Below are 23,628 nucleotides of genomic sequence, written 5' to 3'. Positions count from 1 at the left end.
TCTCAGTTCACATGTAAAACATGGTTTATCCATCGAATTCCCTTTTTAACCTCAACCGAGACAGTTATCAACAAGTCCTTACCAAAAGTGCATTTCATGCATTTTCGTACCATCAATAAATGCAAATATCATGCATTCATAAATCATACAATTATGTATATTAGGGGTTTACTTTAAGTTATCCGAACTTACCTGGTATTTTCGGTTATTCCGAAACCTTGCGTTTACCACGATTGACCTCCAGAATTTGTTCCTCGGGTCTATAACAGCAAAATTAACTCATTAATACACTACATTATGCATTTCAAGTTTAATATCTACCCCTGGTCCAAATGACCGTTTTGCCCCTAACCTTTCACATTTTTATGATTTAGTCCCTAGGCTCGGATAATGAAACACATACACTTTCTATCTTAGCCAAGCCTAGCTGAACACTTTTCCTTCTTATGGTAGCCCACATTATCCATTATTTTCTCATTTCTACCACACATTTACATCTTTTGCAAAATGGTCCTTATAAGGGTTTCTCATGAAAATCAACTAGAAAAAGATGTTTAACGCACATTAATCTTTCATATTCCTCCATAGTCCATCAAAACACAATCAAATCATGCATGGATAAATTTTTAAGCATGAACCCTAGCATGAAATAGGGGTGGAAATGGAGAGATCAAGCTACCGGGATTTCAAAAATACAAAGAACATGAAAAATTGGGCTTGGGAGCACTTACTATTGAGCTTGAAAATTGAAAAAACCCTCGGTATGGTGTCCTCCAAATTTCGGCAGCTATGGGAAGAAGATGAGCATATTTTTGCTCCATTTTTCTCTTTTTATTTCATTAAAATGCTTAATGGCCAAAATCCTTTATGCCCTTTCTTTAAAATTTCATCCATGCAAGCCCATTTTTGTCCAAAAATTTAGAATTTGGGAAAATTGCTCTCCAAGACCTTCTAATTCATAATCTAAAGCAATTTCATACAAATTTCTTCTAGAAACCAAGTTTTTCAATTTATTCAATTTAGTCCCTAATTTCCAATTGGACATCATATACTTAGAATTTCTTCATGAAACTTTAACAAATGCATATACTCATATTCTAGGCCTCATAATAACCATAAAATAAATATTTTGATGTCAGATTTGTGGTCCCAAAACCACTATTTCGACTAGGCCCTATTTCGGGATGTTACAGTAACAAATGAACTAAGTAAATAAAAAAGATATTTGCTATAGAACGAAAGAGAGAATGCCTGGGTACTTAGGAAATTTTGTTTTTAGAGAGAAATTTTTATACTACCTTTGCTGAACAAACCTTCGACAATTGAATCAATTTTAGGAAAGAGAATATGGCTGAAAATAGAGGTATAAATTGTTTTTCGAATAGCTAGGCAGTATAAGAAAGTATATTTTGCCAAGGTAAGATGGGTGCTTTCATGCATTTAGATGTATTTTACTTTAGGAGAAGCAATAACTCAGGTTTAGGGGTGTGATAACATTTGAAAAGAGTTATATTTCATGCCTTTAGGCCTAGGTAATTGCTTGTACTTAAGTACATTTTGTTGCATTTTTTGGACATTTTAGTTAGCATTTTTAATATGGCATTAAGACTTGGACTGTGGTGGAATTAGGTGCTTTTAATCACTTGTGGTGGAGTTTTTTGTGTTGATGTGGCAGGAACATGTTTTGGAACAAGGAAATAAATGAGTGAAGTTTTTTAGGGCAAAGTGCAGATAGTTTGCCAGCACGGATGTCGTCGCAATGCCGGGAAGACCAAATCAACATTTTTCGCACAACAGTCCCAATTTAGATTCAAATTCAAATTTGTACCAGATAAACCCCATAAAAGAGGAGAAAATAATCATGAGCTGTTAGTCAACCCTAGCCTAATATATCTATAAAAACCAATTAAAGGGACCTCATAAATGACGAAGAAAAAGAGAGAGAGATCTTTAAGCGTGAATAAGGGTTCAGCTGTGCAAAGGATAAGAAGTCTAAGGCAGTCCTTCTTAGCCATCATAGGATGCTGTGCTGTCGAAGTATGGACTGGGCAAGCGAAAGTTGCTTCCCAAAGTTCTTTTGTTATTTCCATTAGTGTTCTTTCGAAAGATTGAATTGAAGTAGTTGAACGCAATGTTAGATAATATTTTGGTTTGGAATTTTATTTCCCAACCCATGAGCCAAATCTCTTAATGTTGTGATTACTTTCTATTAAACCTTAATTTTTTTTATAGATGTCGTATATATCTAATTTACTTTACTATTTCATTTGATTGTTTTTATTTCTTAAATAAAATGCAATGATCTCTACACATAGAAGGCTATTCACATGCTATAATCTAATCCTAATTCTAAAACAGTTGGGTTGGTTGGATTAAAATTAAATGGAATGTGCAAGTATTCGATCGACACTTGTAGTCGACTTTAGACATAGAGTCATGATCATATAGAAGGAACCCATGCAAGATATCTAAAAAACATCTAGACACAGGCAAGGTAACTTTAGGTTTTGTCCTCGTAAGAGGCAAACCATTTTAGATCTCTTATATGCAGTAAAGTAGATATTATTTTGCCAAGGCATTATTGAAAGTCGGGGTCGATTCTGGGTAATCCCAACCTTCCGAATCAACATCACTTTATCCTTAATCTTTGTTGTAGTATCTTTATCCCAACATATTTAGTTGTTTGTTTCTTTATTTACATTTTATTTGGATAATCACTCTCATTATTGTCATTACATTTATGCTTTCACTTTTGCCATAGCATTTTCAGTTATTCATTAATTCCACGTATTTCTTACATCATTACTCCACTAATTGCCACTACATATTTATCATTGATTTTTCCATAGCATTAATTGCATTTTATTATAATAACCTAACCACTTTTATGCCTCAATCTAATCCTCATGAGAATGATTCTCACTCATCACTTTATTACTTGAACTAACATGTATACTTGTACAAATCGTATATCATTTTACACGCAATAGTTGGGTTGGTCTAGGTTGTGCATTAGTGTTACTAGGTCCAGCCCCTTGGTTACTCCAACAAAAATTAGGGTGGTTTCGCCAAGATGGGTTATAAAAATTGGATTGCGATCACTGCCTACCCCGGTTTTGGTTATGGTTCTGGTTACCCATGCAATAAACAGATTATGGGTTTAATGGACATTCTTCAAACAAGTGCCCTTTCCCACAATAAACATAGGCTACATTTTTGAATTGATTCGATGGCTAAGCTGTAAAATTATTAAACTCATTAGTGTAAAGTTTTTAAGCATTGAGGGTATTGAGGATACCTGAGATGCAAGTGAAGTGAGAGCATCCATTTCATGTACTCCAGCGGCTCATCTTCCTCGCGCTGCTCAATTGGTTGGCCATTGATAATTATTGTTGGCAATCCTTTCGATGATTTCATAAGCCTTGTTATAAGACTTAGAAAGGAGTTCTACTACCATTCTCGTATGAGCATTGAAACCATTATAGAATGTCTCTAGTTGGGTGCAATGTAAGATTCCATGATGAGGGCACTTTCATAACAATTCTTTAAACCTTTCTCATGCCTCATACAAGGACTCGTCATCCATCTGTTGGAAGGTAGTGACCTCATTCCACAACTTAGCATTCTTTCTAGGTGGGAAATACTTTATAAGGAATCTTTCTTCTAACTCTTTTCATGTGGTAATGGAATCTAGTGACAATGAGTTCAATCAGGCTCGAGCTCTGTCTCTTAGTGAATATGGGAACAACTTTAATCGTAATGCATCTTTGGTTACCCCGGCTAACTTGAAGGAATCACTCACATCCATGAACAATCTTAGATGAAGGTGAGGATCTTCAGTAGGCATTCCACTGAATTGACCCACTGTTTGAAGCATATGGAACATGACTACCTTCAACTCGAATTGTTGTGCCTTGATTTTGGGCTACGTAATACCAAGATTAAGCTCGTGAAACAATGGCACGACATACTATCTTAAGGCTTTATCTCTATCATCAACAATAAGGATAGGATTTTGAGCATGATTTGCTTCGTTTCCTTGATTCTGATTTTCAAAGTTCATCTCTTTGGTCCTTCTCTAAACTGTTTCTCTTCTTCTTTGTCGAAATGTCCTTTCAATTTCATGATCTACAGGGAGTAAGTCGATAATTCGATCAATGCTCATAAACACCTTAAATAATCACAAAAAAGAAATTAGATTAGAATTGAACAGAAAAATAAACCAAAATGCAAAATTAACAATTTCACAAATAGTGTTTTTTTAAAACAATCCCCAGCAACGCCACCAAAAACTTGGAACAACGGAAATGTGCAAGTGTACACAATCATATCAAGTAATAAAATGACAAGTAAATGTTGAGTTATTATACCCACAAGCATTGTGAAAGAAAAAAATATTTATGAAATGTAAATCAAACACTTTGGTGATTAAAAATATTTTGATTTTGAGGAAGTGATTAAAAACTAAAATTTAACTAAGTAAAATAAAATAAAAATAAAAATTTCAAGGCACGATTTCAAAAGATGGTTTTAATTAAGATGACATAATTGTGTTAGATCAATTACATTCTTTAACTTAGAATTACTAAACTCATGTTCATGTTGTTACGAATATTTTCACGACAACTTGGTAATTTGCTAACTATTGCTCATACGTACTTACTAAATTAACAAATCTCTAGAACATTTTTCAATGCTAATTCAAACAATTAATCAATTTTCATAAGCAAGTATAAGATTAAGTGAAGTAACAACATAATCCTATATTAAAACAATTTAATCACAATAATCTTGCAAGTTATGCAAGGCTAATGTACCGTTTAATACCATCGCTAATTTAACCTTTAGCTACCTTAGAATATTAGACACGCATCAATTAAATACTTTGTCAATTAATTACAATTTCAATATGATTAATAATTAATTCATTTGTTACCTTACAATTATAATGCAAGTATAACATAGGCATGATTTTATTTAATTGAACAAACTACCAAGGCCTAATAACAACACAAACACAATTATAATAATTTAAGTGGACAAAATATAATCAATCTAAATTTAAGTCATTTTAATTAAATCAAGAATAACAACACAACAAATATCCATGTCCATGGTCACAACATAAACAAGAAAATTAAAGAGAAGGGAACTAGAAAGCAAATCTAGTATTTCTATGAAGTTAGACTAGTGCGCTCCTCTCCTTCTCTGCTTGTTCTATCGATTCAAGGTATTCACAAAAACTTGAATATTGCTACTCCAAGGTGGATGAAAGATATTTTTCAAGAGAGAAATCGGCAAGGGAATGAAACAAGAAAAATGGGAAAACAAATAAGGGAAAGGAAGAGAGAAAGTGAATGAGACAGAGAGATGTGTGGAAAGTTGTGGTGTGTGAAATGAGGCAGGGAGAAGGGGTATTTATAGATGGGAATTGCTGCTAAAAATAGCAAATAAATATCAACCACTCCCTCTCCCTTGGTCAGCCATGCATTGAGCAAGTTTGAGTGATTCAAACTTGCTATTTTTAGCTTGGGGTAAAAAGTAAAATGCATGAAAAGTGGAGGGGGTTGAATGGCATTTAAGAGAAGTTCGAGGGTTGTTTGGCAAGTGTAAAAATCAGCTAAAATCAACTGATTGGGTTAGCTATATGGACGATTTTGGACTGCCAATTTTGTTTGGTGGATCAATCTTCTTTACTTAGCACAATTAGGTCTCATTTCTCCTTCAGACTTTATATTAATTTTTAACCCAGTTAATGTTGGATCAAAATTAAATATAAAGTATGTTTAATAAATATTTTTGGACCATCCGTTTCTGGTAAATTAATTATTCTTGCTCTTGATTCACTTGATGCATAAAATTACCCCCAACGGTTTAAGCCTTTAGAGGTGACTGCCGAGCCAATTTTTACTTTTTGTGCAAAACTGTCGAAAATAAACCAAATTTTTGAAATTTTACTATAAAAATAATTAAAATTAAATATGTTAATAATTCAAGTACAAATTAATTATTTTATAATTAAAGTAAGAATTTAGACAAAAATTACTACGAAATTGCATGAATTAGAGCTCAAAATGTGCTGAAAGTCTATATAATTTTGTGTTTCTAGTAAGTTACACTGGCATGCAGTTAAGTAGATTTTTAAATATTTACGGGTTAATTCTAACATGTGCTTAGAGTTAGGAAGAACTTAAAAGGGTTTAATCGAATATGTTGATTTTGATTATGCAAGAGACCTAGATCGATGAAGGTCTCTCACAAGTTACTTTTTTGCTTTTGAGAATTGTGCCATTAGTTGGAAAGCAACAATTCAAGTTATAATGGCTTTGTAGACTACTGAAGTAGAATACATGGAAATTATAAAAGTAGTAAAATAACCAATTTGGTTAAAGGGACAACTATCATATATTATGATAGTCAAAGTGCCATACATCTCACTAAAGATCAAATGCATCACGACAGAACAAAGCATATAGACATTCGTTATCTTTTTTGTTTGAGAGGTGATCATTCAAGGGAATCTTCAAATTCCTAAAGTTGGCACAAAACACAATCCGACCGACATGTTGATAAAGAGCCTTCCAGTTTCAAAGTTCGAGAGTTGTTTAAAATTGGTAAGTATCCAACGAAGAATCAGTTAAGCCCGTAACAGGGCTCGACAAGGGAGTTGGTTCAAATACGAGTCAAGGTGGTGATTTGTAGGAGAATGCCTCTTATTTTGACTAAAGTTTATTTTGGCTTTTCTTCTCCCAATTAAACTCTATTTCTAGTTTTCCACTTAAACTTTGATTAACTAGAGTTTTTATAGTCATATATTCTATGAATTTCAGCCTGTAAATACGCATTAGTTACTTTTTGTAACAACTCTAACCCGTATCCATCGTCGGACTAGGGTTAAAGGTGTTACCGAAAAAATCGGAACATTTCACAAATAATTCACAAACACCATTCACACATAATCATAAATCATTACAGAGTCCCTTACATAGGTCAACGAGACCTTAAACATGCTTTAAAAAGGGGTCGGGACTAAACCGAACACATAAAAAAATTTCTGAAACTTAAACAAACTTTCTAAGTTACAGAGGTCACATGCCTGTGTGAACAGGCCGTATGCCTCACACGGTATTAGACACGCCCGTGTATCTAGACCGTGTCAAATCAGGGCATACTGATAAACCGTAATTTATACATATTTTTATCCCATGCTTAGCACATTTATGGATGGTTTCTCCTTAGAATTGGTAAATTCGATGCTCCTAATCCTTTAATTTCATGTTTTATACTTAGGTGAGCATAGGAGAGTAAAAAGAGTGAGAAACGGGCCAAAAACGGAGAAAATAGACCCATATGGGAAATCAACACGGCCTAGACTTTCTCACACACGCGTGTCACACGACGTGTCCCTTTGGCAGGATTGAAGCACGACTTACACGGGTATACTACACGCCCGTGCCTGTTCAACAGCCTTGACCACGGGCTGGAGTAATCGCACGCGGGCGTGTCACACGGGTGTGTCCCTACCGAGCCCAAGTATAACCGTATTCAGAAAAGGCCAATTTTGGGCGCTCTTAGGCATTCTAAAGCCTATTTAACACCGAAGAAGGCACTTAAGAGGGGGACGCAGAGTAGGAAGCAAGGAATTACTCAAGGAAAGCCGATTGATCCATCTCAGAAGCCGGATTCATCATCAAGACTGAAGATATCCCTTCAAGTTCCTTCAGGAGTATTGGGTTTTCTTATGTTTTGTTATCTTTATGCTTTTGAGATGTTTTCCTTCATAAGTATGAACTAAAACCCCTAAATACCTAAGGGGAATGAAACCTAAGATGGATCTTGTTATTATTATTTGAATTGTATGATAAATATTTGATTTGTTCTTAATTATGTGTTCTTAATTCTTGTTTTAATATTCCAGGATATTGATTCAAGTTAACGCTCTTATTCAGAGGAGGAATAGACCCTGTCTAAGAGTAAATTTTTCGTAATTAAGCAGAGTTGATTGCGCGCCTAAAGATAGGGTGACAAGATTTTGCCGGATTAGGGTGAAACCTAATAAGGGAATCCATAGATCGAGTTAATGCAATTCTAGGGTGTTAATTAGAAAGAGATTTCAATTATTTAACCTAGAGTTAGACGTTATTAGTCTCGAGAGAGATAATAATATAACTTATGAATTTCTATGGATCAAGTCAAATGAATAAATCGCCTGATTCAGAGTCAAATAACAAGTGAAGTCTAGGTGGATTTTTCCTTAGGTATTGTCTTAATCAATCGAATTTTCTAAAAAGTATTTTCCCCAAATTTTCTTTCTGTGCATTCTTAGTTTAGTAATTAGTTTAGATAACCAAACCTCTTGATTTTTAGGCTAGATAATAAAAAGGAAGTAAATACTAGTACTCGTGGTTCCTTTGGGTTCGACAATCCGGTCTTGCTAAACTATACTACTGTTCGATAGGTACACTTGCCTTAATCGTGATAATAAGTTAGTCTCAAGAACGATTCATTTATAAATTTTTAAAACCTGTCACGAATATCACGCATCACATACATACTGACTTAATCACACAACCACAAGAGTGCCTTGGCCATGGTCAAAACTGACTTGGGTCATACGGCTAGCCACATGCTTGTGAGCCTTGGTCGTGTTCAAGACTGACTTAAAATCGTAGGGTACCCCAAGGGACACACGGACGTGTAACATGACCGTATGTCACACACGGCTGAGACATACGCCCGTGTCTTTGCCATGTGGACAAAAATAGGCCATCTGAAAAGCCAATTTGCCACCCAATTTGGGTCAAACCTACAAGCATCAAACCAAACACATTTGCACTATAATTTTAGCCAATTTCAATACCAAAACATACATCATTCATGCCATATTATTATCAACCAAATTCAAGCTTATAAACTATACTCAATCATATCAAATCATAAGCCAAAGTCATATTAAATCATATGTTTCATAACTTCAATTCACCTCATTCATTCACATGCCAAAACCTTACCAAATTGACCATTTCACTAGGCCATTAAAACACATCAAAACATACCATTTATGAACACAAGCATATACCAAATTCATTCATAATCTCATCCATAACCAAGCCATATTACATAGCTAGATATACACATCACAAAACATAATCAAAATCCTCTAGCCTATACATGTCATACTTCAATATATACATTTTCAAAAGATACCAAAATAGAGTTCGATAGTGTGGCGATGGTCATTGACAATCCCCGAGCTCTTAGTAGCTTCAATATCTATAAAACAGTTGAAAAACACATAAAGTAAGCTTTCAAAAGCTTAGTAAGCCATATACAAATAAACTTAACAAATAACATCAATTCATTCATATAATTTAAGGCAAAAATACATTCACTTAGCCATATATCTCTTTATTTAATTCGAACATAATTCACATATACATATCATAACTCATTCTCATAGCAACTCATACTTATATCATATATTCACCAAGGTACATATACTTACTTCTCATTCTCAAACATGGTATACAATTCAAACGTACCTGAGTTAGATACAAATTCACATAGTCATCTATTTTCTCAGAATACCCGTTGAATCGTTCAGAATTATAAGGATACGCGGATAGCTCGGAAAGCTCATACAATGCCAATGTCCCAGACATGGTCTTACATGTAATCAAATATCGATGCCACTGTCCCAGACAGGGTCTTACACGAAATCAAATACAATGCCAATGTTGGTCTTACATGTAAATCATAAGTCGATGCCAACATCCCAGACGTGGTCTTACACGATAACACATATCGGATCTTATGTCATGACATATGTATCCTAACTATTCCTAAAGTTCAAACTAGGCTTTTCGGACATCGGAACTTTGTCGATACTTTCTCGGATGTCTCATTTTTCTCAACTCATATATTCATTCATCATAGTACAATAGCATATAACCGATAAAAATTCAAATCAAAGCACATTTATTTGTATATAGACTTACCTCGTACGGATTCGGAAAGACGAAATCGGCTACTCGACGACTTTCGACTTTTCCTGATCTAATTTTATCTTCTTCAGTTCTTGATCTATATAAATTCAAATTTAACTCTTTTATTCACCAAATCATTCAAATCAATCGAAAAACACACATTTAGGGCAATTTACAAATTAGCCCTCACATTTTTACATTTTTGCACTTTAGCCCCTAATCTCAAAAATCATAAAATATACAAATTTCCAAATACTCATGTTAGGCTGAATTCTCATAGTATTCATATAAACCCATATGTTTCATTTATTTCACATTTTAGTCCCTCAAAATCTCATATTTATAATTTAGCCCATTTTACTCAAATTCATCAAAAATTCTAAGACAAAATATACTAACCCAACACATATCTTTTATTTTCCAACAACTAACATCACAAATCTCACAATTTCATCAATGGCATATTTCAAAATCATCAAAAAAATTAGCAATTGAGACTTGGGCTTGATAGAACATTAAGCAACAATCACAAAAACGTAAAAATTGTCAAAAACCGATCAGAAACATACCTTAATCAAAGATTAGAAGTGCTAAACCCTAAACAACTCTTTTTCTTTTCTTTTCTTTGATATAATCGGCCATAAGATGGATAATGAATCAAATTTTAAGCTTTTGTTTTATTTTAATCATCATATTAACTAAATAGCAATTTTACCCTTTGTTATAAAACCATTTAATCAATAAACATAAGGCCATTTATGTCCATCCATTAAGCTAATGGTTAAATAAAAATATAAGGACCCCACATTTAATAAAACATAGCAAATTAGCACTTTTTCAAATAGAAGGCCACTTTTACATTTTACGCGATTTGCTTCTTTTATCAAATTAAGCACACAAACAATTAAATTTTCATACGAAACTTTCACACATGCCAATTCACATATTATAATCACAGAAAATAATATTTAAATATTTTTCTGACTAGGATTTGTGGTCCCAAAACCACTATTCCGACTAGGGTCTAAACTGGACTGTTACACTTTTGGTTTTACACAACAAAAAATATTTAGATTGAGAGAATTTTGTTTTTTGTTTCGAAGGTTTTTTTTTTCTTATGGGGCTTCGAGTTTTTTCTTTTAATTCTCTCCATCTTTTGCACTCTCCTTTATTATAGTGAAATCTTATTTTGCTCGAGGCTTTTTATCATCTCTAGAGGAGTTTGTCCACGTAAAATTTGCGTGTTTAATCTTTTCGATTCTTATTTTCTTCACTTTGTTCATTTTTAATCGGGTTTATCACCTACATTATCCAATATTTTAAGTAAAATTATAGTTATTTTCATATAAGCAAGCCTATTACTTACAATTTGTTAAATAAAAATGATCTTAATTAAAATATTATTTCATTAAAATGATTAAATTTCACATGAAAAAAAATCTATTAATAATATTTTATTAAATGAAATAACATTTATTGCTACCTACAATTGATGTTTACTAAATAACACAACAATTAATGGAAGTGTTTGACTATAGTAGTCAATACGGGTTGGCACTACATAAAAATGTGTAAACATAAACACAAAGAAGACCAATGTTTGTTTATGCAGTTCAATTTCCTTGCATTTACGGAGTCTAGCTCAGTGAGTAATTCCACTATATTTAGTCCACAATACAACAAGTGAATCACACTTTATCACTTCTAAGTATAGAGATCTCACCTTTGCTCCTAAAGACTAGAACACTCACCTCTAAATTCTCCCATTGAGGATTTAGGTAATAAACACTAAAAGTTTACAATTCGGTTTGCACTCTTACACAAAACAGTTCCTCAATGAACAAAATCAAGTGCTCTCAATACGCTCTCTTATATAACCTAGACAAACCTCTCTAACATATATCAATCTCAACTTGTTAACATAGAAACTAAATGAATAAACAATAACTCCTTTAAAAAATCTAGTACAATATAACCAATAAAAGCATAATCTGATGAAGATATGACCTTCCAAAATTAGCATCACAATCCCGACCGATTGTCTACAAAACAAGGGTTGTCTTAAATTTATTTGAATCCAATCTAATCTTCACTAGCCATGGATTGGTTCCTATAAATGTACCATAGTATCTTCAAAATATCATCACAATAACTCGTCCAAAGATTTAGTTTGCCAACTTAAATATGACAACTAACTCCACTATCTCAGTAGTAGACTGTAGTGGGCACTGTCGAGTGCTAGTTAACTCAATACAACACACATTGCCTCAATAATCTTCAATGAGTGGAGTTAAAGATATCAATTCAATATACTATTAAGTTCCATAATTGAATATTCTATTATGAATTTGGAATAACACAACCGTATAAATTGATTACTTGAATTAACAAATCATGATAAATTAATCAATTTGATTTGATAACTTATGTTGATTAATTGAACATGTTAGATATATGAACTTCATAATTAGTTATGTGAAAGAATGTAAACTAAAAGATGCATAAAAATAATAATGCATGCATCTGTTATACATCTTTTTAATTTTGTTGATTTGATTCTCACTTTGTTTCTTTTTTGAACATAATTCTCAATTTATTCATTGGATGGGAATTCATAATATCAAACTTATGGTAGACTTACAACACTTCTTTATGTAACAGCATGATATTATAGGTGTATAACAACCATCTCTCTATAACAGATAAAATTTTGATAGACAAACAAGGCTGATACAACGAGGGTTGACTGTATATATAATAAGAAAGAAAGAAAGAAAGAAAAAACAAATATGTAAGAAAAAATAGTCAAATAATTACACTGGCATCGATAGAGTAAAGCCAAACTCGACATTCATAGATGTCGAGGTCCTTAAGTCAAACTTACCAAACTTGATACTCATCGGTATTGAGATACTCTAAAAAAAATTATTATGATCAAGGTTCGAGATTCATAGTTTCCAACATAGTTTTTAAAGTTTAAATTTATTGTCTTTCTTTAAGAATGCAATGTATCTTATCATTGAATCCAACACTTTATTGATTTGAATGTATTTTATTTAAACATTGATTTTATGAAATTAAAATAATTGAACCTTAACAATGAGATGTGATGTGGTGGTTGTTAATCTCATCCTTTAATTATGAGCTCAAAATTTTTATCTCCGCTAATGCAAATGGAACATATTTCATGACAAATTATTTAATTTTTTTGAAAAATATAAATAATAATTGATATTCACCTATTCTATGAATACCCTCGATTCGAAACATAGTTATAAATAATAATAATAAAAATAATAAGGAATAGCAACAATCAAACACAAATGCACGTCCTAAATACCCCCAGCTATATAAGTACATCTAACTTTTAGATCCAAATTAAATTTCTCAAAAAAAAAAAAGAAAAAAAGCCTCAGCCTCTATTATTTATTTCACAAGCACCAAAGTAACAAGGAGCAGCAGAAGAAGACGAAGCGATTCTATTTTTCCCTTTAGTCCGTCATCAGAGTCTGATCGACGCTGGGATTTCGGCCGATCTTCTTCCCGTTTCTCCTCCATCACTCTATTCAAATCTCCAATTAATTTGCTGAAAAACAGAGATTTATGCATGTTAATGTGATTGAGATTAGAGTAGATGGGGCACAGGAAGAAAAACGTTGCTCCAAGATCAAAACAAGCGCCCGAGCTGACTCCCAATAATGCGAAGATCGATGTATTGGCGCTTCCACTTGAATCCGATTATGGTTCTCCCTCTTCCTCGCCGTCGTCCTATGCGGCGGTTAAGGGGAGTGTGAACGAGCCCTAACGGCACTCCGACGTGGCAATCATACCAAAGCGCTTCGGTTGATGAAAGATTCGTGTACTCGTCATGAGAACTCGGTTCATGCGGCGCTAATCCACCGCGTTCAAGGCACGGTCTGCGTGAAAGTGGCATCCATCATCGATGACTCTAACGCCAAGCAGCGGCATTTGAAGAACGCTATCGATTCGGCCAAAAAAGCTGTGGAATTGTCTCCGAACTCGATCGAATTTGCTCATTTTTATGCTAATTTACTGTACGAATTAGCCAACGATGCGAAAGAGTATGAAGTGGTGATTCAAGCATGTGAACGCGCATTGGCCATTGAGAATCCGGTGGATCCCGCCAAAGAAAGCTTGCAAGAAGAGAGTCAACAGAAAATATCAACCGCGGAGGCAAGAATTTTGCATGTGCAGAGTGAGCTGAAGTCATTGATACAGAAATCGAATATCGCTTCAATTTCTAATTGGATGAAGAATTTAGGGAGTGGAGAAGAGAAGTATAGGGTCATTCCGCTTAGGAGACTACCCGAGGATCCTATGGAGGTTAGGTTAGTACAAGCGAGAAGACCTAACGAGATTAAGAAAGCTACAAAGACGCCAGAAGAAAGAAGGAAAGAGATTGAGGTTAGAGTTGCTGCTGCTAGATTGTTGCAGCAGCAGAAATCTGACGCAGCCTCTTCTTCTCCAGTGTTGCAGGGTGAGGGAGAGAGGAACGGACTGGATTTTACTTCCGGAGGTGGACAAAGGGGAGGAGCAGATAGGAGGAGGAAGAATAGTTCTACAGCTGAAAGGAGAGATTGGGTTCGATCGTTTTGGAATTCAATGAGTGTTGATTCGAAGAAAGATTTGCTTAAGATTAGGGTTAGTGATCTCAAAGCATATTTTGGTTTGTTGAAAGATGGGTTGGCGAGCGAGGTCTTATCAGAGGCTTTAGCATTTGCTGAGGTTAATAAGACTTTTAAGTTTTGGGTTTGTTGTAGATGTAGTGAGAAGTTTGCGGATTCAGAGTCTCACATGCAGCATGTTGTTCAGGAACATATGGGGAACCTCATCCCTAAAATGCAGACTGTTCTGCCACAAAGTGTTGATAAAGAGTGGATAGAGATGCTCCTTAACTGTTCTTGGGATCCCCTGGATATTTCTGCTGCAGTTAAAATGATTGACAACCAGCCTAAATTTGGTGAGCCGGAGTTTTCTCATGATTTTTACTCACGGAACCGTAATGAAGATAGTGATGATTGCCTCAAAGATGTGAGTGATAAGGAAAATTTTAGGGATCCCTACAATTGTGGTAGTTTTAAGGGCAATGATTGTGACAAAGTTCATAACATTGAATGCAAAGAATGCGATGGAAACCAGGGTTCTGTAGCATATCCCCTTATGAATAGTTGGCCGACAGTGGATGATGCTGAGCGTGCCAAGCTGCTTGAAAGAATCCGTGCTACTTTTGAACTGCTTATTAGACATAACTACCTTGCTGCTGGCCATCTTAACAAGGTGATACAGTTCACAATGGATGAGTTGCAGAGTATGGTTTCTGGTTCTCAGCTTCTGAATTACGGTGTAGATCAGAGTCCCATGTGCATTCGTTTTTTAGGAGCTACACAACTTAGAAAAATCCTCAAATTATTGCAGGATATATCTCATTCTTGTGGTCTGGCTAGATATTCTGAGAAGACTGCTACTATGGATGATGTGAATGGTGCTGCTGAGGTTCTTGAGGTTAAAGAGAAGATTATTCTTAGTGCAGATGCTTCCTGTCTACTCCTGGATGAACATTTATTGCCTGATGCAGCAATAGAAGATGCTACTCAAGGCAATGCTAATGGTAGCAATGGAAATGGGGTTTTACGGGATGCTGATGCTCTGCTGTCCTGGATATTTGCAGGCCCCTCAAGTGGGGATCAATTGGCATCATGGATACGCATGAAAGAAGAGAAAACGCAGCAAGGACTTGAAATGCTTCAGATGCTGGAGAAGGAATTTTATCACCTACAGAGCCTTTGTGAGAGAAAATGTGATCATATAAGCTATGAGGAAGCACTGCAGGCTGTGGAGGATCTCTGTCTTGAAGAAGGTAAGAAGAGAGAGACTTCCACTGAATTTGTTCATAGAAGCTATGAATCTGTCCTTAGGAAGCGAAGAGAAGAACTTGTTGAGAATGAAAGTGATGTTATGTTCCTCAGCGGCAGATTTGAGTTGGATGCTATATCAAATATTTTAAAAGAAGCAGAAGCACTGAATGTCAATCAATTTGGCTACGGGGATACTTATGCTGGTTTGACTTCTCAGTTATGTGACTTGGAATCTGGTGAAGATGATGACTGGGGAGCTAAGGATTATCTGCATCAAGTGGACACCTGCATAGAGGTTGCCATTCAGAGACAGAAGGAACAATTATCAGTTGAGGTCGGTCTTTTACTTTATGTGCAACTTTCAATATAAAGAATTGATTCTTAAATTGCCATTCTTAACTGTTCCATTTTTTTTGCAGCTTAGCAAAATTGATGCACGAATTATGCGAAATGTTACTGGGATGCAGCAGTTGGAAGTCAAACTTGAGCCTGTGTCTGCGCATGATTTCCAATCAGTGTTGTTGCCTTTAGTGAAATCATACTTGAGGGTATGTAATAAACCAGTAAAAGTTTTCATTTGATGTTCTGTCTCTTCTAGACAAAATGTATATATCTTGATATTGCTTTTACTTTATATGTTTTATTAATTATTTTTATATTAGGTACACTTGGAGGATCTGGCCGAGAAAGATGCCACTGAGAAGTCTGATGCTGCAAGAGAAGCTTTTTTAGCAGAGCTTGCGCGTGACTCTAAGAAGAGTATTCGAGGGGGAAATGATAATTCCAAACATTCACAGGATAAAAGCAAGGATAAGAAAAAGAACAAGGAGTTCCGAAAATCCAAGGACTCAAAGGTTACTTGTTTTTCCTTTTTTTGTTTTTGATAGTTCATCTGGTAGTTACCTAAGGTAATATTCTATTGTGCAGGTCTAATGTTTTCTTACTGTTTCAGGTTTCTGGTGGAAATGAGCTGCATATACTTACTGATGAGACTGCTGAGCAAGTGTATGTTTTCCTCCTGTTTGAATTTAGAGATTCTTGTTTATGATTTTGAAGTTTTCTGCCTTCACATAACTGTTATTAATACTTTTTGGCGTAGTCTACTACTAATGTGCATTTTCATGTGTGTTTTCTTGCAGTTCTTTGGCAGTTGCTTCTGATGGTGATCATCTAGATTCTGAAGTTGTTTCTGTGAATAGTGATGACTTGAAACAACAAGAAGAGGAATTGAGACGAAAAATTGAGCTCGAAGCAGAGGAAAGAAAGCTTGAAGAGACTTTGGAGTATCAAAGACGGATTGAGAATGAGGCTAAACAGAAGCACCTTGCCAAGCAAAATAAAAAAACCAATCAAGCATATGCAAAGAATGCACCAGATAGTTTGCGTGATGCTTACTTGGAAGTAGGTGATCTAGATATTCAGGTAAACACTCTTCCTTTAACATGATGAGATGGAAGTTGTTCAATGCTGTTATGTTGAGACGTGCTTTATGCTTTTCTTTTTAGAGGAACCATAATGAGAATATGAGATATTTAGAAAACCATATAAACTTTCTTTTCAGGAACATTTGGCACCAAGGAACGGGGTTGTAAACAATTGGAATAGCATACCAGTGAGCAATGCCAATGGTTCAGTTGTGCCAGTAACTCATAATAAATTTAAACAAGGTTGGCGATATAGTAAAGTTTGTGAATAGGCTAATTATCACCATCAAACCTGGGAGATCTCATCTTTTCATATTATGCAGGACTATCTAATGGTTCAGTCTCAGAGGATGGTCTTTTGCCTAGTGAAAGACGGACAGGAAGAAAGGGTAGACGACATAAGAGTTCCAACAAATTTCTTGATGGAAAGTCTCCAGTAGCATCTTCTGAAAAGGAAAGTATTCAAGTTGGAAGTTCTCATGTCCATGTAGAAGAGCAAGTTAGATATGTCGATGGTGTCCCCGGTAAAATTTACTTTGTGTTTTGTTGTGCTAGAATGTCATATTTTACATTGCTTAACTCTGTGCTGATGTTTACGCAGTTCCAAGTACTAGAATATTAAATTTACTTTGTGCTTTGTTGTGCTAGAAGAATGATGTTATATTTTACTTGTTAGGACTTGGGATGTATTAGACAAATGGTTCTATGATAATTGAAAGATGGTTTAGATTTAAACTGTGGCGGTGGTCAGTTGTGCTTCCTTTCTCACATCATTTATAGTGACAGGAAAAGGAGAGATTAATTGACTTCCTCCTATTTTACTGCCACATGGGTGTCTTCAAAATTGAAGCAGAACTGGATTTTCATGATATTTGTCTCGATGTTGATCTGCTCATGTTATTTAATGTGTTTATGTGTGCAATGCAATTCTATCTTTCAATAACATGACACTTTGAGTCTTGTCTAAATTAATGCTCATGAAAATTTTATTGGATATCACTATCGGGTCTTTCAATAGCATTATGTCCTTGTTATGGTAGGTTGTTTTTCAGATTTTGTCATATTATAGGAACTAAATTGACATTGGTACTTTGTGAAACCAGTTGTTTCCATCTCTGGAGAAGGCAATACAAAGACTTTAGGACAACTGCAAGCTCAGGAAGATGATGAAGAAAGGTTCCAAGCTGACCTTAAGAAGGCAGTTCGCCAAAGCCTTGGTAATGTTCTTGCTGGGTTTACTTATACATGCTTCTTATGGTTGTGCTACACTTCCTAGCATTATGTGTGGCATTGGGTGTCTTGAAACAAGTCAGTTTTACTTCTTGAACATAAAAGAACAATTGTAGTGTATATCTGGATTTTTCTTGGGCAACCATCTTCTCGGTAGCATCTTATGAACAAACTTAAAATGATTTCACCTATGAATTTTTTAGCGGCAAAAAGAGATTTTGGCTTTATCTATTTAAGGAACATTTTGCATCATTATGTATTGCTTTTCTGCAGTTTATGTTGTGACTGACTTGGGTGAGTTCTTTTTTCTGGGTATTTGTACGAAGGGTTAAGTATTGGAGTCCTCTATCTGATTGTCTAATGCACTATAACTTTTTACGATGAGTTCTGTTTAGTTATGCATCAGTATTTAACTAGGTTGTTTTGGCTCAACCCTTGTGAGTAATGTATAAATGTGTTTTCGGTAGTCTATCATGTAGTTGCCCATATATTTTCACATTGATGCTTCAGTACATATTGAAATAAGTTCCATTTATATGAATTGGACTTGTATTAGTTTTGCCTAAAGTTGCAATTTTGTTGCATATTAATTTCTGTAATTTCTATTCAGTTCTATAACGTTGTTCTTTATTTATTGCAGTTGGGCTGGGAAACTGGCAAACTGTTACTTGGTGTCAAGTTCCTAGTTTTCAGTTTCATTGAATATCTTGGCTAGTTCAGCAGCTTTATAACCTTGTATTTATCTTATTTTTCAGACACATACCAAGCGCAAAGAGTACCTTTGCAAGTAAACAATCATATTGTCTCACCAAATGGTGTCTCCAATGAAGCTTTGAATGAAACTGTTGTGTTTGGTACTGGCCTCCAGAATGAAGTTGGTGAATATAATTGTTTTCTGAATGTTATAATACAGGTTGGTTTTTTCTCGTATGAGTGAAATGGTCTTTTTTGCCATACTGTTCTGAACTTCACTTTATATATAATCTTCTCTTGTTAAATTGCTTTCTGCCTTTTGCATAACATCAGTCTTTATGGCACTTGAGACGGTTTCGTGATGAATTCTTGCGGAGATCGACACCAGATCATGTTCATGTGGGAGATCCATGTGTTGTCTGTTCACTATATGAAATTTTCATTGCCCTGAACATTGCATCTACTGATGCACGGAAAGAACCTGTTGCCCCTACATCACTTAGAATAGCTCTTAGCAACTTGTATCCAGATAGTAACTTTTTCCAAGAGGTAGGTTCAGTTTTTTATCTTACGACTTGGCTTTCTGAATGAGGATATTCTTGAAACTCACACAGAAAAAGGGAAATGAGTTGGACAAAAAGTGAAGCTACTTAATTGTTATTTATCTCTTACCAATAGTTATGATTTTAGATGGATCCTATGTTGGAAAGTTTTGACATGAATAGTAGCAATTACAGGCTCAGATGAATGATGCTTCTGAAGTATTGGCTGTAATATTTGATTGCCTTCATCGCTCTTTTACTTCTGGTTCGAGCGATTGTGATGCTGACTCTGGGGACAGCCACTGCACTGGCTCCTGGGATTGTGCAAACAATGATTGTATAGTGCATTCCCTTTTCGGGATGGATATATTTGAGCGAATGAACTGCTACAGTTGTGGTCTGGAGTCCAGACATTTGAAATACACTACTTTCTTTCATAATATAAATGCCAGTGCACTGCGAACAATGAAGGTATCATCCTTTAGAAAATAATTTAGTTCACAAATTCCTGAACAAGTTTATTTTTCTTGGTTCTTTGTAACAAGTTTTGGTTTCATTCAGGTTATGTGTGCAGAAAGTTCCTTTGGTGAGCTTTTAAATCTTGTGGAGATGAACCATCAGTTAGCATGTGATGCAGAGGCTGGTGGCTGTGGGAAGCTCAACTATATCCACCACATTCTCTCAAATTCACCATCTGTTTTCGCGACAGGTTGTGCTTAGAGGTCTTAAGTGGATTTATACTTAGCCACTCATACTCGGTGATTTATACTTACAAAACCATTGTCATTTTTGTTCTTGCAGTTCTTGGATGGCAGAATACCTGTGAAAATGCTGATGACATAGCAGCAACACTTGCTGCCTTAAACACTGAAATAGATATTAGTGTCCTTTATCGCGGTCTTCATCCGAAAAACAAGCATAATCTAGTCTCAGTGGTATGTTTGTGTATTCCCCCCCCCCCAACCCACCCAAAAAAAAAAAATCTATTTGAGTTTTACATTTAGTACAAATTTAATATGCAGAAAGAGGTGACCTTTGAACATTGTTTGTTAGGTCTGTTTGTTGCGTTTTTCATATATCTTCTGAAATTGTCAGGTTTGCTATTACGGGCAACACTATCACTGTTTTGCCTATAGTCATGATCGTGAAAGATGGATTATGTACGATGACAAAATTGTCAAGGTAATATTGTGGTATTTTATGATGTCATCCAGTGTATCCTGTTGTTTGTGGTGTTACAATCTGATATTTGATGTCCAGGTAATTGGTAGCTGGGCTGATGTCATTACAATGTGTGAGCGGGGGCACTTGCAACCTCAGGTTCTATTCTTTGAAGCTGTAAATTAAAAAAATGGTTGGATCTTGTTACGACATTTGATACACCAGATAGCCTTGAACTTCTTAACGAGGGTTTGGCATCTGATTGCTTTTGGTGGTAAGATGTTCATAGTCACATTTCAGCTTACACCAATGCTGTTTATACCGTATAAACATGCAAAATTGATATCAAAGAAAGTTTGAGAAGTTTTGGTTTGTTAAGAAAATCTTGAGATCTGATATAAAAGGAAGAGTTTCAGGATAAAATGTGTTTTTGTAGGAGAAAGTGGTGTTTTTGAGGGAAGAAATGATGTAACAAGTAGATATTCTTGGAAATTGAGGAAATTGGACAAACGGAAGAGCATGAAGTTAGTCTTGTCTTTTTTAGGTACTTATGCCCTTATGCCTCCAAATTCATTTTCTTTCCCAATAAGGTGGCTTTGGGTTCGGTTCAGTTAATACAATTGGGTGACGATGAATGGCATTGAAGGAGCAAATAGCATTAATAGTGCAAAGAGGAATGCCCAGTTTTTAGGAGGATACGTGAATTGTTGGGGGGGGGGTGTGAGTGGAAGTTATTAGATTCAAAAAAGAAAAGTGGTAGATTTAGATGGGTGGTTTGGGTTCCTTCCAAAGATTGTTTCCCCCAATAGTTGAAAGATGGTTTTGTATAGATCAGCATCAGGGCAATTAGGGTCTTTCATTCAACTATTGATGATATAGTCAAATTTTATTTTCATCCTGATGTTGATGAGGTTACATTACATTACATGGTGATTTTTATGAATTTTTGTTTTAATTACCCAATTAGTAGCTACCATCCCCTCCCTCTCAATTTCCGAATATATTTCGTGCTGTAGTCATTTTGCATTTATGTCTAAGCAGATTTATGTTAGTATTTGAAATATAAATCTGCAGTAATGGGTACAAATGTATGGTGCATCAGAAATTACACTTGGACTTGTGTTGTGCTCGTGTATTTCCATGTGTTATAATCATGTTTAAAGTTTTATATGCGTAATGCAAATATTGATATGTTAATAACTTGTTATATAAATTGACACATGCGTATTATATTTGTTTATGTTAGATATTTTTTCATGTCAAGTTTCGTGTCGTGTTCTGTATCATGTTTTAGTTATTATCTTTTGCTCTCATGTTCAACAAAGTTCCCAGCTTTAATTAGTAGAAAGTGTAGTCACATGACCCATTTGTCTATCAAATAAAAATGGTTGATTGATCTTGGGGTATGTTTGTTTGTTTGTGTATATGTTCATTTCAGAATTTTGATTATTTCATCGTTAGATGATGATACGAAATTTTATCAATTGTTTTAGGATTAAAACTTAGTTTTAGAATATCATACCAACATAATTGTGTTGTATGAGATTTGATAAACAATGATTGCCCCTAGGTAGAGCTTTCCAGGTTCGACTTCGGCTCCTAGAATTTCGATATTTGTCCCCAACTGCTCGTATGCTTTGGAATCGGAAGATACCTCTAAAAAACATCCTGTTTTCTATACGACCTCGCACTTACTTTACGCTAGATTTTCACAAATGCACCATATTCAAGAAAAAAAATATATTTTTTTTGTACTTAAAGTTTAGTAGCAAGTGATACTTAAATTATTTTTTTCCCAAGTTGTTACCTCTATTAAGTTAAACCGTTATGCTTATTTTTTTAAAAAAAGTACGATTCACAAATTAATACTTAAATTATATTAATTATTCTTTTGTTGACCATTTTACATCAAAATGTTATATTTGTTAAATTGTTATAATGTTTGACAATGACCGAAATTTGTACTCTTGACGATTGATTTTGTTTTCAAATGTTGCTTGTTTGACTTGATAGAATCGAAAAAGTTACTTTTGATTAAATTGGTTTAGTCGGTTGGACCTATTGGTTTGGGAATCAAGGTACTAATATGAAGATAGGGGTTGAATTGGTTGGCTCATACAGACCAATTGAACTGAGGTGAGGTAAAAAATTGATTAAATTGGTTTTATTTATTTTTAAAATATATATTTTTAATTTTTATGGATTTTTTATAATGTATTTAATTGAATCAGACAAATAGGCCAAATATACAATTGGTGGTGTAATCGATTTGACCTTCTATTCAATTTTACAAACTTTAATTAAAACATGAAGTTCAAATGTTTACACGTAGAAGAAACTCAACATAATAGGACGAAGAAAGAAAGAAAATATAAAAATAAAAAGATATATATAACATAAAATTTTTTAATTGGTAAATTTTTTTTAAAATATATAAACTTAATAATTTGAATAACTATTGAGCTAATAGAGGTACCAACTAAAGATAAAAATAGTTTAGGTATTATTTGTGATAAAAAAAGTATAGATACTAAAATGAGAAAAAGAGCATAGTTTAGATACTAAGATTAAGATAACCATATTGACGAGTTTTCAAGAGTTAAATTGTTTTTTTTTTTCATGTGTTATAAAATTAAAGAAAATACAAACACCTTTATACTTGTATGATAATTTGATCTGATTTTGTTTTGTTCTGGATAACACCAACCAAAATGCA

At 34.5% G+C, this 23,628-nt stretch overlaps 2 non-coding genes across 2 annotated transcripts; both read left to right on the top strand.

Annotated features, from left to right (window-relative positions):
• Positions 1 to 3,512: 3,512 nt before the first annotated feature.
• LOC121226067 (small nucleolar RNA R71) lies at positions 3,513 to 3,619 on the top strand. The gene has a single exon (XR_005923968.1). It is a non-coding gene; the product is annotated as a small nucleolar RNA R71 (small nucleolar RNA).
• Positions 3,620 to 13,366: 9,747 nt separating this feature from the next.
• LOC107886117 (uncharacterized) lies at positions 13,367 to 21,870 on the top strand. The gene is made up of 15 exons (XR_005915645.1): positions 13,367 to 16,196; positions 16,282 to 16,410; positions 16,525 to 16,716; positions 16,815 to 16,867; positions 17,002 to 17,284; positions 17,424 to 17,529; positions 17,610 to 17,810; positions 18,390 to 18,503; positions 19,272 to 19,429; positions 19,543 to 19,758; positions 19,947 to 20,222; positions 20,313 to 20,460; positions 20,553 to 20,686; positions 20,847 to 20,933; positions 21,012 to 21,870. It is a non-coding gene; the product is annotated as an uncharacterized protein (transcript).
• The last annotated feature ends 1,758 nt before the right edge of the window (positions 21,871 to 23,628 follow it).

This window comes from Gossypium hirsutum, chromosome A03 (assembly GCF_007990345.1).
Source record: "Gossypium hirsutum isolate 1008001.06 chromosome A03, Gossypium_hirsutum_v2.1, whole genome shotgun sequence".
Classification (NCBI taxonomy): Eukaryota; Viridiplantae; Streptophyta; class Magnoliopsida; order Malvales; family Malvaceae; genus Gossypium; species Gossypium hirsutum.
This window is presented reverse-complemented; position numbering and strand designations above follow the sequence as displayed.